Source organism: Heloderma suspectum, chromosome 1 (genome assembly GCF_057233095.1).
Source record: "Heloderma suspectum isolate Gila_16-S chromosome 1, 16-S_ref, whole genome shotgun sequence".
NCBI classification, from domain to species: Eukaryota; Metazoa; Chordata; class Lepidosauria; order Squamata; family Helodermatidae; genus Heloderma; species Heloderma suspectum.
This window is the reverse complement of record NC_139458.1, coordinates 281,251,228-281,266,659: the sequence shown is the minus strand read 5'-3', so window position 1 is coordinate 281,266,659 and position 15,432 is coordinate 281,251,228. Positions and strand designations below refer to the sequence as shown.

At 43.5% G+C, this 15,432-nt stretch overlaps 1 long non-coding RNA gene across 1 annotated transcript; it reads left to right on the top strand.

The window, feature by feature from the left end:
- Positions 1 to 12,549: 12,549 nt before the first annotated feature.
- LOC146359164 (uncharacterized) lies at positions 12,550 to 15,038 on the top strand. The gene is made up of 3 exons (XR_014787201.1): positions 12,550 to 12,684; positions 12,829 to 12,904; positions 14,946 to 15,038. It is a non-coding gene; the product is annotated as an uncharacterized LOC146359164 (long non-coding RNA).
- Positions 15,039 to 15,432: the final 394 nt, after the last annotated feature.

Below are 15,432 nucleotides of genomic sequence, written 5' to 3'. Positions count from 1 at the left end.
CATGAGTATGAAATTGTAACACAAATGGGTATCATCTATTTATATCAGCCTTCCCCATCCTGGGGCCCTCCAGATGTTTTGGACTACAACTCCCAGCATTCCTGACAATTAGCCATGCTGGCTGGAGCTAATGGGAGCTGAAGTCCAAAACATCTGGAGGGCCCTAGGTTGGGGGAGGCTGATTCATATAATAGATTCTATACTAGTACGATTTGCATTCTGCATGCACAATATATTCCTGGATCTCCCTAGGAATTATCTGTCTTTCAATGCAAAAAGATTGTTAAAGTAAGTGAAGGGGAAATGGCCAATACTGTTCCATTCTATCATATGTGTGGCTTATCCCATTTTCAAACTTGCATTCCTGCCTGCCACTGCAAATCTCTTTTCCCCCAATCCAAGGCTGTTTTGGAACTCCCACAGCCCAGGATTCAGTCCCATGTGATTGGCTTGCTCTGTGTTGGAGGGCCAGCTGTTATTATAAGCTAAACACTGTGTTGTGCATTTCAGCTCTTAGCCATAAAGAAATGTAATGTTTTATGAACTGTCTGATCAGGGTTTATTGGACTACAAGTTTTGGCTTTTCAGCTGTTGGGGAAGTCCCTTAGCATTTTGAGATTCCTGTCACTGTTGTTTAAGAGATGTATCTGCAACAAACATTTTACCAGCATGACTTTCTGCACATACCTATGCATCAAAGGGGACCTTTGAATGATACATCTAGAAGCTACTTAAGTAGAAAAAATGTTACTTGCCGTGCTTAATGACAACTCTTGTGTGTGTGCGCGCATGCACGTGCATGTGTGTGTCTGGAATGAGGGAGGGAGGGAGGGAGGGAGGGAGGGAAGAAAGAAAGAAAGAAAGGAAGAAAGGAAGAAAGGAAGGAAGGCAATCATGGTGTAATATCTTATGGAACAATGTAGTTTACAGCTCTTACTGAAGTCAGTGGCCAAGCTTATAATCCTAGATAACTTTATGTGGGGCTGCTCTTGAAAAACGTTTGGACACTTCAGTCGATGCAGAATTTTGTCGCTTATCTATTTCAACTGACTTGAATTGGTATTCTTATATAGTGGCTATCTTAAAACAACTGTATTGATCGCAAACTCATTTCTGGACAAACCCAAGGTGCTTGCTTTGCTCTTTAAAGCCCTAAATAAAGTTGGGTTTTGATTATCTCAGGGGATATCTTCACCCCACAGCACTGAAGATCTGCTGAAGGTTCCAACACATATGGAAGACAGACTGACTACCACAAGATGCCTAGTAAACTATTTCACCCATACTGTAGCCTAGTAAACATACTAAACAGTTCCACTCAGAGTAACATAGGTGGTGCAGTTCTTTAGATTTAGATAATATCCTGCAGTGCCTATCGCTGTAGGCAAGATCACAAATATTCAGAACTAAGTACCATTTTGTTCAATGGGCCTTACATTTTTAGAAGAAGTGCTTAGGATTGCAATATCCAATCAGGAAAACTCTTCATCTGGTGTGCTTTAAAGCAGCTCCTGCTATAGACAATTTTGTGTCTCGAGCAAAAGAAGAAGAATGAAAGATGACATACTTCCATTTTTAAAGCTCATTGTAAAAAAAGGGGTGGTGGTGGAAGAAAAAGAAATTTAGAGATTGGAGACAGGAAAGGTTCCCCTCTATCTGTTTCTCCTGCTAAAGCTGGCTGCTTCTTTATCTGACTATATATCAGCCTTCCCCAGCTGCGTGCTCTCCAAATGTTTTGGACTACAACTCCTATCAACCCCAGCCAGCACTGCCAATGGACAGATATGGGAGTTTTGGTCCAAAACATCTGGAGGGTACCAGGTTTAGGAAGTGTGCTCTATATGGAAAAAATATCACGAGCAACTCCAGACACTAGTAGGGAGCCATCCTTTTGTGGCTGCTGTGTCTTACCCTACTCTGCTAATGCACAGAACCAGTGATATGTGAATCTGCTGTACAGACATGCTGTTAGGCTGGGATGACAATAAATACTTAATGCTAGGAACAATGAGGCAATGCAACCATTTGCCCAGGAAGGTTGTGAAATTTCTCTGGAGGCTTTTAAGGAAAGGGCTGGATAAACACCTGTCAGGGGTGGTTTAGTTAAGGAGAAGCTGTTACAACGTAGGGGAAGGAAATGGGGCTTGAGAGCTCTGGAGAATGATTTTAACTATTTATTTTCAATGCATAACACATTTTTGAATGATTAAGGAAGAACACAAGCATTTTTAATGCTGTCCTTTCTACACTATGGCCTTCTTGCACTGCTGAGACGTTGCTCTTCCACAATAAGAGGGTAGTGGAATTAAAATTATGGTACCACACAGCACTTAATATAGTGCTACATTTCCCCAAGAAATCCTGCAGTGCCTCCCTACCCCATAGGGAAGATCATAAATATTCTTCGTTCAGTGGTACTTAGTTTTTCTTAACACATGTGCTTAAGATTACAATTTCCAATCACGAAAGGCCTTCTTTTGGTGTGGTTTAAAGTAGGACTGTGCATGGACCCCCCACTTTGCTTCGGATGCCCCTTCAGACCCCGTCCGCTTTGCTTTGGATCCAAATCTGAAGCGAAATTCAGATATCTGAATCATTCCGATATTATATTTTCCCATTGACTTGCATTGGAAAATAGAAACGGCCATAGTTTTTCAGTTTTCATGATAAATACATGACATTTGGGGACCTCTCAGCCTTCATGGAGGGGATTCCACCTGACAAATTTCAGACAGTTTGGCCCAGTAGTTTTTGTGCTAGGCACAGATAAAATGTGATTTTCTCAGAAACTCAAACCAAAGGCACATAAAGCGATAATCAGAGAAGTTAGGTGTTTAAGCGGTGGTTAGGAGGAGGTCACTAACCCTAATCCCTGCTGTGGGATTCTTTGAAGTGCAATACCCCTCTCCTCTTTCCCATTCAGCTTCACAGTGGAAGACCTCAGGCTGTCTTGGCTGAATTTGGAATGCACATTACTTGGGAAAACAGGCTGGAGTAGTTTTTGTCCCTTTTTTTTTTTAGCACACCCAAAATGAATATTTTATTTTTATTTTATATTTTAATAAAAAAAATTAGCCACACCACACCTACCAAATTTCAGACAGTTTTTAATTTTAAAAAATGATGCAAGTGAACTGAAGGAATTGATGGTGTAGCAAAGTGCACATCATTATCCAGTTTATATTTATATATGCAGTTGGTGATCTGGGTGGGCACTGGAAACCTCCACGTGGTGGACCCCATCCCATCTCCTCCATGGTGGCCTGCCTAAGCCTCTTGGGGGTGAGAGACGGAGAGCTTGCAGAAGTTCCAGCACTACCAGCCTTCTGTCTCCCCGTGCTGCCTGCCTGCTGCGATGTGGGGGCCTCTTCCCTGAGCAAGACCGATTGGTGCTGCCTCCTTAAGTGCAGGAGCAGGCTGCTGGTCGTGTAGTGCCCTGGCTGTTTCCCCCTGCTCAGAGATGCCTTGGAGTGACTGCAGATGGCAGTGTTGGGATCTGCTCACACCTCAAAGTGGTCCCAAACGATGCTGCCCTGACATGTCTGTGGAGACAGAGACTGCCTGCCTTGAGTCTCGGGGGTCACCGCACAAGCAGGAGGAATAATGGAAGAGGGGTCAGGTGCTGGAGGTTGAGCCTCTGCCTGCTGCTTGTCTACCACACCCTGGAGGATCTCCTCCTCTTGACCCGCCACCCGCAGCCAGACACCTCTGACGTAACATCCATCAGTGGGTTCCCCTCTTCCACTGCAGAAGGAGATGGTGCTCCTTTGCCAAAAGTGCTACTGCTGCGGCCTGCACCAGCCTCCTCAAACAGTGACTTCCGGGCACTGCAACTTGCCTTTGCACTCTGCTACCCTACTACAAGAGGATGCACTATCCGGACTGGAGGAGAGTCAGCTTGCCTACCAGTGCTGCTAGTCCCAGCAGCACCTCGCCCACCTCTCTGCCCCTGCCAACAAGACCCCAAATTTGCCTCATATTGGGCTTGCTTGCTTTGCCACACAGTGCAGTATTATATTATTTAAATAATAGATGTTAATGTGTGTGTAGTGCTTTGCCCACTGTTTTTTGAAATGTGGACTGTGTAGTGCTTTGCCACACACTGTTTGCTTGTCCACACCACTAGTGTGTGCATGCACAGACGGAGAGAGAGAGAGAGAGAGAGAGACAAGAGCAAAAGAAAAGCAAACAGTGAACTAGCTACAAGCAAAGGGGGAGGGCTATCTATAATCCTAACAGAAGATAAAAGGGTTTTTATTTTTATTTGTTTAGGGAAAAGAGATAAAAAAAATGGGCAGGGAAGGAATACAGGAATTGAGAAAAGCGGGGCTGGTGGTGGAGGGGAGCCAAGAAGGACAGGAGATCTGTCTGTCTGTCTGTCTGTCTGTCTGTCTGTCTGTCTGTCTGTCTATCTATCTATCTATCTATCTATCTATCTATCTATCTATCTATCTATCTATATCATCTCCACATACACTAGACAAAATGAAAGATGAAAGTAAGAGCAAACTAATGGTTGAGAGAGAATTGAGAAGGGGGGAGCTAAAGAACGAAACAAGGCAACTAAAGTAAAATTTTCTGTTTTTTTAACTGAACAAACAAGAAGAATGAAAGGTAAAACCTTTTGGAGAAGGGTGGGGAAGACAAAGAACCAGAGAGGAAACTCAAACTAAGTACTAAATGTTTTGTTTTTTAAATAAAGAATCTACAAATGAAAGAAAGAGAATAGTTGAATTGGGATTGGGAATAAAGAAGAAACACAAAGCTGCACACACACAGCACATATACTCTCTCTAACAACAGACAAAACCACCACCTAACCAGCTCACGCTCTGTTACACAATGAAACAAAAAGAACTATGTAAGGCTGATCTCTCCACTCCAGTATCCCCCCGCCCCCCCATCTGCCACTGTCACTGATTGGACACTGCTGGGTTACGCTCAGCCATAATTTGGCAGCTAGAGTTGCCATTTGCCAAAGCTCACTCCTGCCTCCTCTTCCTCCTCTCCCATTTCCCCCTCCCTCCTCCTCCTATCACCGCCCCTGATCTTTCTCAAGTTGATACATTTGGAGCCAGGCTGTCTGGGCTGCTCAGAAGGCATCAGAATAGCTACGAATCTCTGAGGCAGACTGAGGAGCCTCAGCAATGAGCTGCTCTGCTTTGGGTCAACTCAGTGCTGTTCTGATCCACTTCGGATCACACCAAGGCACCTCCAAAGCAGCCCACTTCGCTTTGTTATTCGTGATTCAGTCTGAAGTGGTGCACAGCCCTATTTAAAGTAGCTTCTACTTCACCTGGCCACTGTGTTATTGTAATTAGTCCTTTAATTAGTCATTTTGTGTTTCCTAGTAGCACAAAAACCCTTTTAGCACAGAACCCTTTAACTATTAATTGTCTCTTTGCAACCAGAGTAATTGCTCATTCACTATTTTATTTTTATTTTTATTAATGCAATTGCACTTCAACCAAAACAAAACAAAAAATGAAACATTGCTGTATCTGCAAAGTGGAAAGACGTAATTAAAAGACCAGTGTCAAACCATGAAGAAAATGCAGGCAAACAATGCAAAACCAGCCACATCACCAACTGCCTCATGGACCACTCCTTCCACCTTGTGCATTAGTAGTACTTTGCCAGTCCACACAAGACAGGCTAGTGCTGCCATTCTACTCTAGGCCAGAATAATCACCTCAAATCATGTCTTTAAAGGATGGGAGGGCATCAAAGAAAACACAGGAATGCAATGGTTTGATAGTCACATCATCTGGATCCACCATAATAACTAATGTCATGGGGAGGGGGGTTGGCTAATGTGGAAGCTATTATTTATCTATTTCATTTATATCTCACCTTTCTTCCATTGTGGAACTCAAGGTGGCTACATCTGGTTCCCAGGTGGCCTCCCTCTAAGCACTGACAAGACCCAGACCTGCTTAGCTTCAGCAAGGTAGCTGTCTTATGTGCCTTCAGACCATGCCATAACTAAGCTAGCATAGTTAATATTTGTTTTGTTAGGTAAAATACAGTAGCGCCAGTCCAGAAAACCAGGAATGTTCCAGAAGGCTTCTTGTCCACCACTGCTATATTCCCAGTTGGCATAGAAAAAAAATGATCAGAGAAGTAAAAGTCTTTCATTGTTCCAGCTTTTGGGCAGAACAATAGCTGCAAGGCCGGCCCAAAATATGTTGCTGTCTAAGGTGTCCACACCCGCCTTCCCTGTCAATAGAATGACCGTGAGTGACTTTACAAATGGCAGCCCTCTCTTTGAAGTCATCTTCTATTTGAAGGACAAAATAAAGAACCATAAGAAGGAAATGTAGAGGTCTGGGAAATGGCCCATCCAAAGTGAGTACCTGGGCAACAGACTGGACAGGTACACAGGCAACCTAGGCACAGTCTTCCACACCATGGTGAGATGCATTGTATTTCTATTCAAATCATAGTAATTGTTTACAAATTTGCATCTATATGTATAAATTAGCATGTGTAAATTTTATGCAAATCCACACCTTCTCCTCCCCCCCCCTTTGGTGATACATTTTCCTTTTTTCAGACAATGTGTAAGCGGCCACCCTACAAGTCAGTACATAGTGCCCAAGGTCAAGTTCTTCTGGCATCTGAGACATAAAATCCCACTAGTGCCTCTTCCCTTCCCTGCCAGAAACAATACAATAAAAAGATACACAATCTGATGTACAAAATCAGCTGGCTGAAGCAGCCGCCTCACTGCCTAATGGTAGGGCCGGCTCTGCTAATGGCTGGCCCTGAAATTCCTAGCTTTGTGTCAGAGACTATAAAACACATGCTTGTCATTATTCTTTAATATAAATGTTGGTGGCAGAAAAAGTAGGAAAAAAGAAAAATATTTATTTTTCCAAATTCTTTTAAAAATTAAAATAATTGGTACAAGGTGCTTATTAAGAACGACACTTATTTTCAAAGTACTTAAAATGACAATCCATACTTGTGTTTTGAGGCATTGGGCCATGTCTAATGGCTGAAAAAGACATAGTCATAGTGTAGTCATGCCACGTACTAAACCGCTAGCATCCTGAGGGAGTATGCATTTCTATGTCTACTGTTAGTATGAGACTGGACACTCTACTGATGGCTTCTATTTCCAGGTTGTTGCTCATCTTTTCTTGATTGAGCTTAATAAATCAGTATACTTGGAGTCAGCCATAGTCAGCTTCAAAGCATGCAACTTGATTCTATTTTTTAGCATAGATCACTATCCCAAATAGCTGTCCCATTTTGAAAACACTTAACTTTTCTTCTCCTCTCCAGCATTTAACTTTTAAAATGAAATATATACAATGGGGGTAATTTTCTTTAATAGAATAACTTCAGCGTGGGTATCAAAGGTGCCCAGTTAGAATGAGGGAAGTCATAGACCTATTTCAGATATTTGCCCAGCTAACCAATGGAACAGTGGGTCAGTGTGCTTCGCCCGTTTATCACGTATTGTCTCCTCTTAACCATTAATTAATTAATTTATTTACTTGATTTGATTTGCGCCCTGCCTTTCTACCATGAAAAATGGCCCTCAAGGTGGCTTACAATCACAAATAAAATTTGATTAAAACAATAATAAAACAAATTCATTAAAAGACAATTAAAATTTAAAAGACAACAGTAACAGAATAAAAACAGCACCTAACAGACCCACTTACATACCAAACACCTGCCTGAATAGAAAGGCCCTGGCCTGCTGGTGGAAGGACAGCAGAGAGGGAGCCAACCTAGCCTTCCTCAGCAGAGAGTTCCTCAGCCTGGGAGCAGCCACCAAGAAGGCCCTCTCTTGCATCACCACCAAATGCTCCTCTAAAGGTGCTGATATTGAAAGAAGGGTGTCTCCCAGAGAACTTAAGAACTGGGCAGGCTCATATAGGAGAAGGCAGTAGCCTGGTCCCAAGCCATACAGGGCTTTATAGGTCATAACTAGTACTTTGAATTCTGCCCAGAAACAGACCAACAGCCAGTGAAGCTGCTGTAACAACAGCGTCACATGCTCCCTGTAACAAGCCCTGGTCAACACTCCGGCCACAGCATTCTAGAGCAGCTGAAGTTTCTGAAGAGTTTTCAATAGGGATGTACAAAAAAATTACCTGGTTTCTTCCAGGAACATCCACGGTGGGGGGGAGGCACTCCGTCCCTCCCCCAAAATTCTCCGATTTATCTTATGTACATATTTACATAGGCTAGAACAGCGAAAAATAAGGGAATGCAAATAGCGTCCACTACGCTATTTGCATTCCCCCTTTTTTTCGCCGTTTTATCTTATGTAAATATTTACGTAAGATAAATCGGTGAAAAATAGGGAATGCAAATGGCGGTCGCCGTAGCCGCTGCCATTTGCGTACACTGGTATGTTTTTTGAGGTTAGCCGTGATAGGCTACGTAAATTCTTACGTAGCCTATCATGGCTGTCTGGCTGGACGCAAATGGTGGCTGCTACGGCAGCCGCCATTTGCATCCACACCAGGCCGTCCATGGCCAGAAATCCGGCTGCGGATGGCCCTGGCCGGCTGCTCCACAGCCTGGCCACGGAGCAGAGCTGGCCATCGAGGATTCTGGGGGGGAGGACCAGATCACCTCCCCCCAAGTCTAGGATTCCTGGGAGAGGGACGGAGCAAAGGTAAGTGAGTTTCATACATCCCTAGTTCCACGGATTCCATTGACTTGCAGACCATTCTTTTTTTTACTTTCTGGAATTTACACAAATTTAGTTATAGAAAAATATGCAAAATAAAAACATACCAGCAGAAAATCTGCATTTCCACCATAGGCCAAAGCATGAAAACACACATTTTGGGGGGTTTGTGCATTTTGGGGGGTTTGTGCATTTTGGGGGATTTGCACATTTTTTCAAGTGTGAATTTGCACAAAATGCAAATTTGTGCAAATGCTAATTTGTGCAAATTTGGGAAATTGGAAAAAATATTCTGCCAATGAGCAGACAATGGAATGAAAGGCACCTCACCATCTGCAAAATGCAGATGAAACAGATTTTACAAAAGATGGAATCCAAGGATATTTTGACATGCTAGGGCAGTTATAGACTTGGGTGTGTTAGGGCTAGGGATGTACGAAAGGGACTTACCTGGTCCCGCAGCTTGCTTCACGGTGGGGGGGAGGTGCTTCGGTTCTCCCCCTGAAGTTCAGGCCAGGGGGGAGGTGCCCTGCCTCTCCTGGCCAAAATTTAGGCCTGGGGGGGAGGCGCCCTGCCTCGCCTGGCCGAAATTCAGGCCGGGGAGAAGCGCCCCGTCTCCCCGGACGCGAAATACAAAAGTAAAAAACAAACAAAAACACCCATGATAGGCTACGTAACGATTAACGTAGCCTATCACGGCTAGATTTCCAACTTCAGCCGTGATAGGCTACGTTAATCGTTACGTAGCCTGTCACGGGTGTGGTTACTTTTTTTAACTTTATTTTGTAATGGCGGTGGCGGCAGCCGGTTGGAAGACCAGCCGCCGCCCCCGCCCCCGACGAAATGCCGCCGAACTCCCGCCGGGACCCGCCGCCGAGAGGGACATTCGAGGGAGGTAAGTCCCATCCCAGGGGGGGGGGGGGCGGAGAATTTCACCACCAATTTTGGGGGGCCGAATGCATTGGCATTCGGCCTCCCCGAGATTCGTGGAGAAATTCTCCTCCATCCCTAGTTAGGGCACAATCCTATGCATATTTAGACAGAAAAAAGTCTGGAAGGGTGCTTCCAAGATGTGCAAGAGGAAACTATTTTCCCTTGCTTGATTAGCAAGGAGGCAGTAGGTTTTCCCTTGGATTTTCAGGTGAAGTTTACAGTGCTTCTTGTACAGTGTCCTTTACGTCTATGGGCTTTGAGTGGCCAACCACTAAATGAACAGTGAGGCTTCACTAGAATGGAACCAGAGCAGGGTGAGCACATACATTCTTAGGACGCCCCACGCTAGCTGGAGAACAGGTGGGGACCACTCCCTTGTACATGTCAATGGAGAACTTTTCAGCAGGAAACTTCAGCCTGATTTTCCCCGGTCACTCAAGCCTCAGTGTGGCTTTCCTTCACCAGGCAAAACAAAATGGAAAACAATTTGAGTCAAGGTACTTGACTCTGGTGCTTCCAGATGCATATTTTATCACGTCATCACTCTGCCTCATTCGTGGAATTTTAAGAGAGCCCCCCCAAAAAGTAATCTTCCAGTTGTAACCTGCTCCCATGTTTCCCCACCTCTTCTTCTGTTATTTTTCTTAATGCAGAGAAACCATTAAGGAGAAAAAGATGGAATTGCTGCACAGTGCCTTCTGACTTGTAGTATTAGAAGCCATCCATCTGGAATTCCCCTGTGAGAGGACACTTAAAAATCATGGTGGACCTTGCTATCCGGGCAACAAAACTCCCCTAGTCTTGTTTCAGAATCAGCAGAGTATATATGAACTTCCTTGGTGAGCAGTCAGAAAAAGCTCATCTGTTTTCTGAGAATTCTCTTATGACTCACTCATAACGTTGGTGTATGTGAGCTCATATTGCCCCGTAGAAATTACAGTTTTGTTTCACCTGCCCTTTACCCACCTTGTAGTACAAGCCATGGTGGAGATTTGTCCAGAAAGTCAACTGCCCTAGGAACAAGAGAAAGATTAAAATTTGGATGGGGAACAGCAACGCTTCGGCTATTGGGTATAGCCGCTTCTCTTGAAGCAGAGAGCTTCGGCTATTGGGTGGTATAGAAATGAAATAAATAAATAAATAAATAAATAAAACGCTGCAAAACATTTTGCAAAACATTTTCGCTTCTCTCGAAGCAGAGAGCTTCGGCTATTGGGCAGTATAGAAATGAAATAAATAAATAAATAAATAAAACGCTGCAAAACATTTGCAATCAAAAGAACAGTTTGACCCAGATAGAGAAGATGCTCCCCAGACAAAAGGCCACGTGAATGATCTGGTTGCCTAATTCACATAATCAATTACCATTTCATCAAGAATAAGCAGTTCACAGTAAAGAACTACTGCTCATGTGCCTAGGAATCAGCTGGTTTGGGGAATGCTGGCAGCGCTTGCTGAGAAACTCAATTAATGCATAAACCTATGCATGTTTATTGGAGGGCTTTTCCCTCTCTAAGCATGCATAGGATTGCACCCTTAATATCCTAAGTCAGGTATCAACTCATCCTGCTAATATCAGCATTGACAACAAGAAGAAAGGAGACACCTTCGATATTAAAGAACAAAGGAAAAACAGTTGTATTCTTTGGGTTGTATTTAATATTTGATTGTTGCTTCTTTAAAAATCCATTGTACCAAAGGATGGGGCTACTGCTGGGAAATCTCTCAAAAGAGGGCAGTAGTGTTTTGTGAACTGCCCAGAAAGCTTTGTCTATTGGGCGGTATAGAAATGTAATAAATAAAACTCAGGGAAATGTCACTGGAGCATAGGAAGATGGGAAGCTGCCTTCTACTATTCAGACCACTGGTCCATAGACTAGCCCAGGACTGTTGACACTGACTGGCAATGTCTCTCCGGGGTTTCAGGCAGGGTTCTTTTCTAGCCCTTCTGGGAGAAACCAGGGATTGAACCTAGGGATTTCTGTTTGCAAAGCATGTGCTCTACCACTGAGCTAAATCCCCTCCAAGGGGTTACAAATGAACAGTACAAGGGAGCTGAACAAGTGGGGCAAATTTGTACACTGAGTCAGGGATGAATCTCTGTGACATAATTCTCATCTACCAGTACAGTTTCTGGTAATGATTGGTATATTGATACCTAACAATGGGCACAATCCATCTAGTCAATATTAAACACTTGTCCATTTCACAGATGAAAGGCAGAATTAAGTATGTGCCTAACTATTTTCTATTGGAAAAATCAGTAGGATTTCAATTAGGTGTTTAAAGCTGGCAAATCATGCCCAAAGTTGTTAGCAAAAATAAGATATTGTTTGTGGAATTGATTGCTTTGAAAAGTGATATAATAAGGCAATTAGTAACCCTTTGAAACTATATACCCTACCCTGCTAAACATAGCACTGGCAACCATGGATTCATCCTGTTGCCAGTTCGAAATGTAATGTGAAGGCAAACATGTTTTGACTTTAGATTTAGTTGGCCTATATAAAAACAATGAGACAACATGCTCTGGCTGAGTCTGCCCATGGAGGATTGGTGAAATTTTCATGCTAAGAGGCTTGGCGTTTCAGTTGCACGCTTGTTCCAGCTGATTAAAACAGACATAGGGTTCTCATCTATATTTCATAAAAGAAAGTATTAAAACTTTGCATGCAGTTCAGACCACAGTTGACTGTTCAAGTTTAACTGTAATGCAATCAAAATCCAAATAGCATAGGGACCTGGAAAAAGAATATTGATAACAACCTTGGATGCAGATGATAAAATATAGTATTGAATAAAGGATTTATTTATTTATTTATTTATTAAGACATAGATCCTCATCAGATACCTTGAAAACAGAGTTATATTTTTAAGACCAAATCAGAAAAGCAAACTTCCACCAAGCAAATGAGAAGTGCGAGGTGAAATTCTCAGATTACATGCCTTTCGCAGTTATACAGTAAAGGCTGACTAAGAAAAGAAGTGCTGGTAACTCTGTCTGGTGCATTGACTGGGTATCAGCTGACAAGACAACTGGACTTCCTAAGGAACGGCCTCATCCATCATTCAAAATAAGGAACTGACAATCAAAGGTAACCCTTTTAAAATTCAAGTTTCTTGTCAAAATTAAGAATGAAACCACATCTCTACTGATGGCATCTACTGTTTCCTGTGATTACACAGTACAATTACTTAATTCATTTAATTAATTACTTATCCTGCTTTTCCATCGTCAGGTCCACAAAGTGCTTAACTATGGCTTGAGTCCAGCGGTGTTCTGCACAGATGGAAACAGGCTTCTGCTTGCACAAGGTATGAGCCCCCAATTTCTGCTGATTCTCCTTTTTCCCCCTCCCCCAATTCAGGAGGGCCCCTCCATGTATGTGCAGTAATGCCGAGGAAGAGAGAAAAGAAAAGGGGAAGTTCCATTCTGTGAGGAGCTCACAGTTCATAAGATCAAATATATATATATATATATATATATATATATATATATACACACACACACACACACACACACATACATACATATACATATATATATATCAACCAACACTGTTTTCCCTCCACAAAGGGTCCATGAATGAAAACTCCTAATTTATTTGTTTGTTTATGATATTATTAGCATTATTATTATTAGATGCCTTTCTAAAAAAAGACTCAAGGCATCTTACAACAAAGATTAAAACGTACAAATATTTCTATGCTGTCTCATAACCAAACTTTTCTGATCAAAGTACATAAAAAGTCCTTCCATTGCAGTGGATGCAGACTGCAGTTAGGTTGGGCCAAAATTTTCTTGGCTTTTTCTCCTAAAAGAAATTGGGAAGCAGGGAGGAAGGTGGGAAGAAAAGAAAATGAAAACCCAATTGTTTTTTAAATGGGGGAGTAGGGATGGACGAAAGTCCCTTACCTGGTCCCGCAGCTTTTTTCGGGGGGGGGGGAGGCGCTTCGTTTCTCCCCGCGAAATTCTTGGTGGGTGGGGAGGTGCCCCTCCCCTCCCCGCCGAAATTCTGGCCGGGGGGGAGCGCCCCGTCTCCCCGGCCGCGAAAGAAAAAAGTAAAGTAAAAAAAAAAGAAAGTGATAGGCTACGTAAAGATTTACGTAGCCTATCATGGCTAGATTTTCAAAGTCAGCCGTGATAGGCTACGTAAAGATTTACGTAGCCTATCACGGCTGACTTTGAAAAAAAAAGCGCGTACGCAAATGGCGGTGCCCATGGGCGCCGCCATTTGTGTTCCTTATTTGGGCACGGGTAGTCTACGTAAAGATTTACGTAGACTACGGCGAAAATAAGGGCAACACTTTTTTGCGTTGCCCTTTTTTTTGCCGTAGTCTACGTAAATCTTTATGTAGACTTCCCGTGCCCAAATAAGGAACGCAAATGGCGGTGCCCATGGGCGCCGCCATTTGCATACGCACTTTTTTTTCCCCCAAAGTCAGCCGTGATAGGCTACATAACGATTTACGTAGCCTATCACAGCTGACTTTGAAAATCTAGCCGTATAGGCTACGTAAATCGTTACGTAGCCTATCATGTTTTGGTTTTTTTAAAACTTTACTGGGAAATGGCGGCGGCAGCAGCCAGTGGGAAGACCGGCCGCCGCCACCACAATGCCGCCGAAATGCCGCCAGGACCCACCACCGAGAGGGACATTCGCACGAGGTAAGTCCCATCCCGGGGGGGGGGGCGGGGGGATGTCGGAGAATTTCCCCACCAATTTCGGGGGGCCGAATGCGTTGGCTGGGGATTCCCTTGCATCAATCCGTGCAGGAAGGAGCAACCTGACTCAGCTGGGGTTTACAGGAGCCAGGTCTTGCAAGCCCCAACAGAGTCCCTTTCTTCATGTCTCTCTCTGCTTGGAGAAAATAACATTTAAAAACAGAGGGGGTGGGGTGGATGCTGTCATGGGAGGGAAGGGGCTTTGGATGTGAGGCCCCACCCCCTGATGTCATCTGGCCTGCCAGCTTGGTTCAGGAGTTAATCCTACCATCACACCAAAACTGGTCACCCTCCCCTGCTCTAGAATGTTGCTACATTCTATCTTAGCATCTGTTATGGGCTTGGGATCTTTCAGGCGTCACTTACACCTTCTTTGCCTGTAATTGCAAAGAGATTCAGTATCCCTTCCAATTCTGGGCTTCTCCACACATCCCATGATTTTACCAGGGCTTCTGTTTCTGGATTATTTGTGGGATTAAGATCAGCCCTTTACATGCCCTGCCTTCCCCCTCTTTATCTACGAGTTCTATAAGTTTTATTACATAGCCACTAGATGGCAGCATTGTTATAGTGCCACTTCCTTTTTACATAGACATATTCAAACCAACTCAAACCGCTTCTTTTTATTAGCTCATTATTTCCATTTCAAACCAAGCTGTGGAAATGGTCGGAAACCACGGGAAAGGTGCTGGAGGTTGACAACGTCATGTAAAGGACCTGCACACTTCTGTGAGTAACCCTTCCCGTCTTATAACAAGACACAAGAAGTAATAAAGTTTTAAAGATCATATTTTACATAGAGAAAATGTGTTTTTTTTCTATTCCTCCCTACACCCCGGCCTCCTTCCATGATACTTTCCCAGCAGGATTCATTGTGTATAAGTGTAAAATAATATTTGTATGCCTAGCTCATCTCTACACACTCCCAACAGTAATGCCCACTGTAACAACAGCTGCTGGTGAAGTCCCAGAACTCAGGATTCCTCTAGAGCTGAAGTCAGCTGGGGAACATTTATGACTCCAACAGATGTAGCGATTCTTAAGGCAATTGAATGTATTGAGGACTTCCCCCACCCCATTTCCCTACCTGCTGCACACGCCAAGAAGATTAAAATCC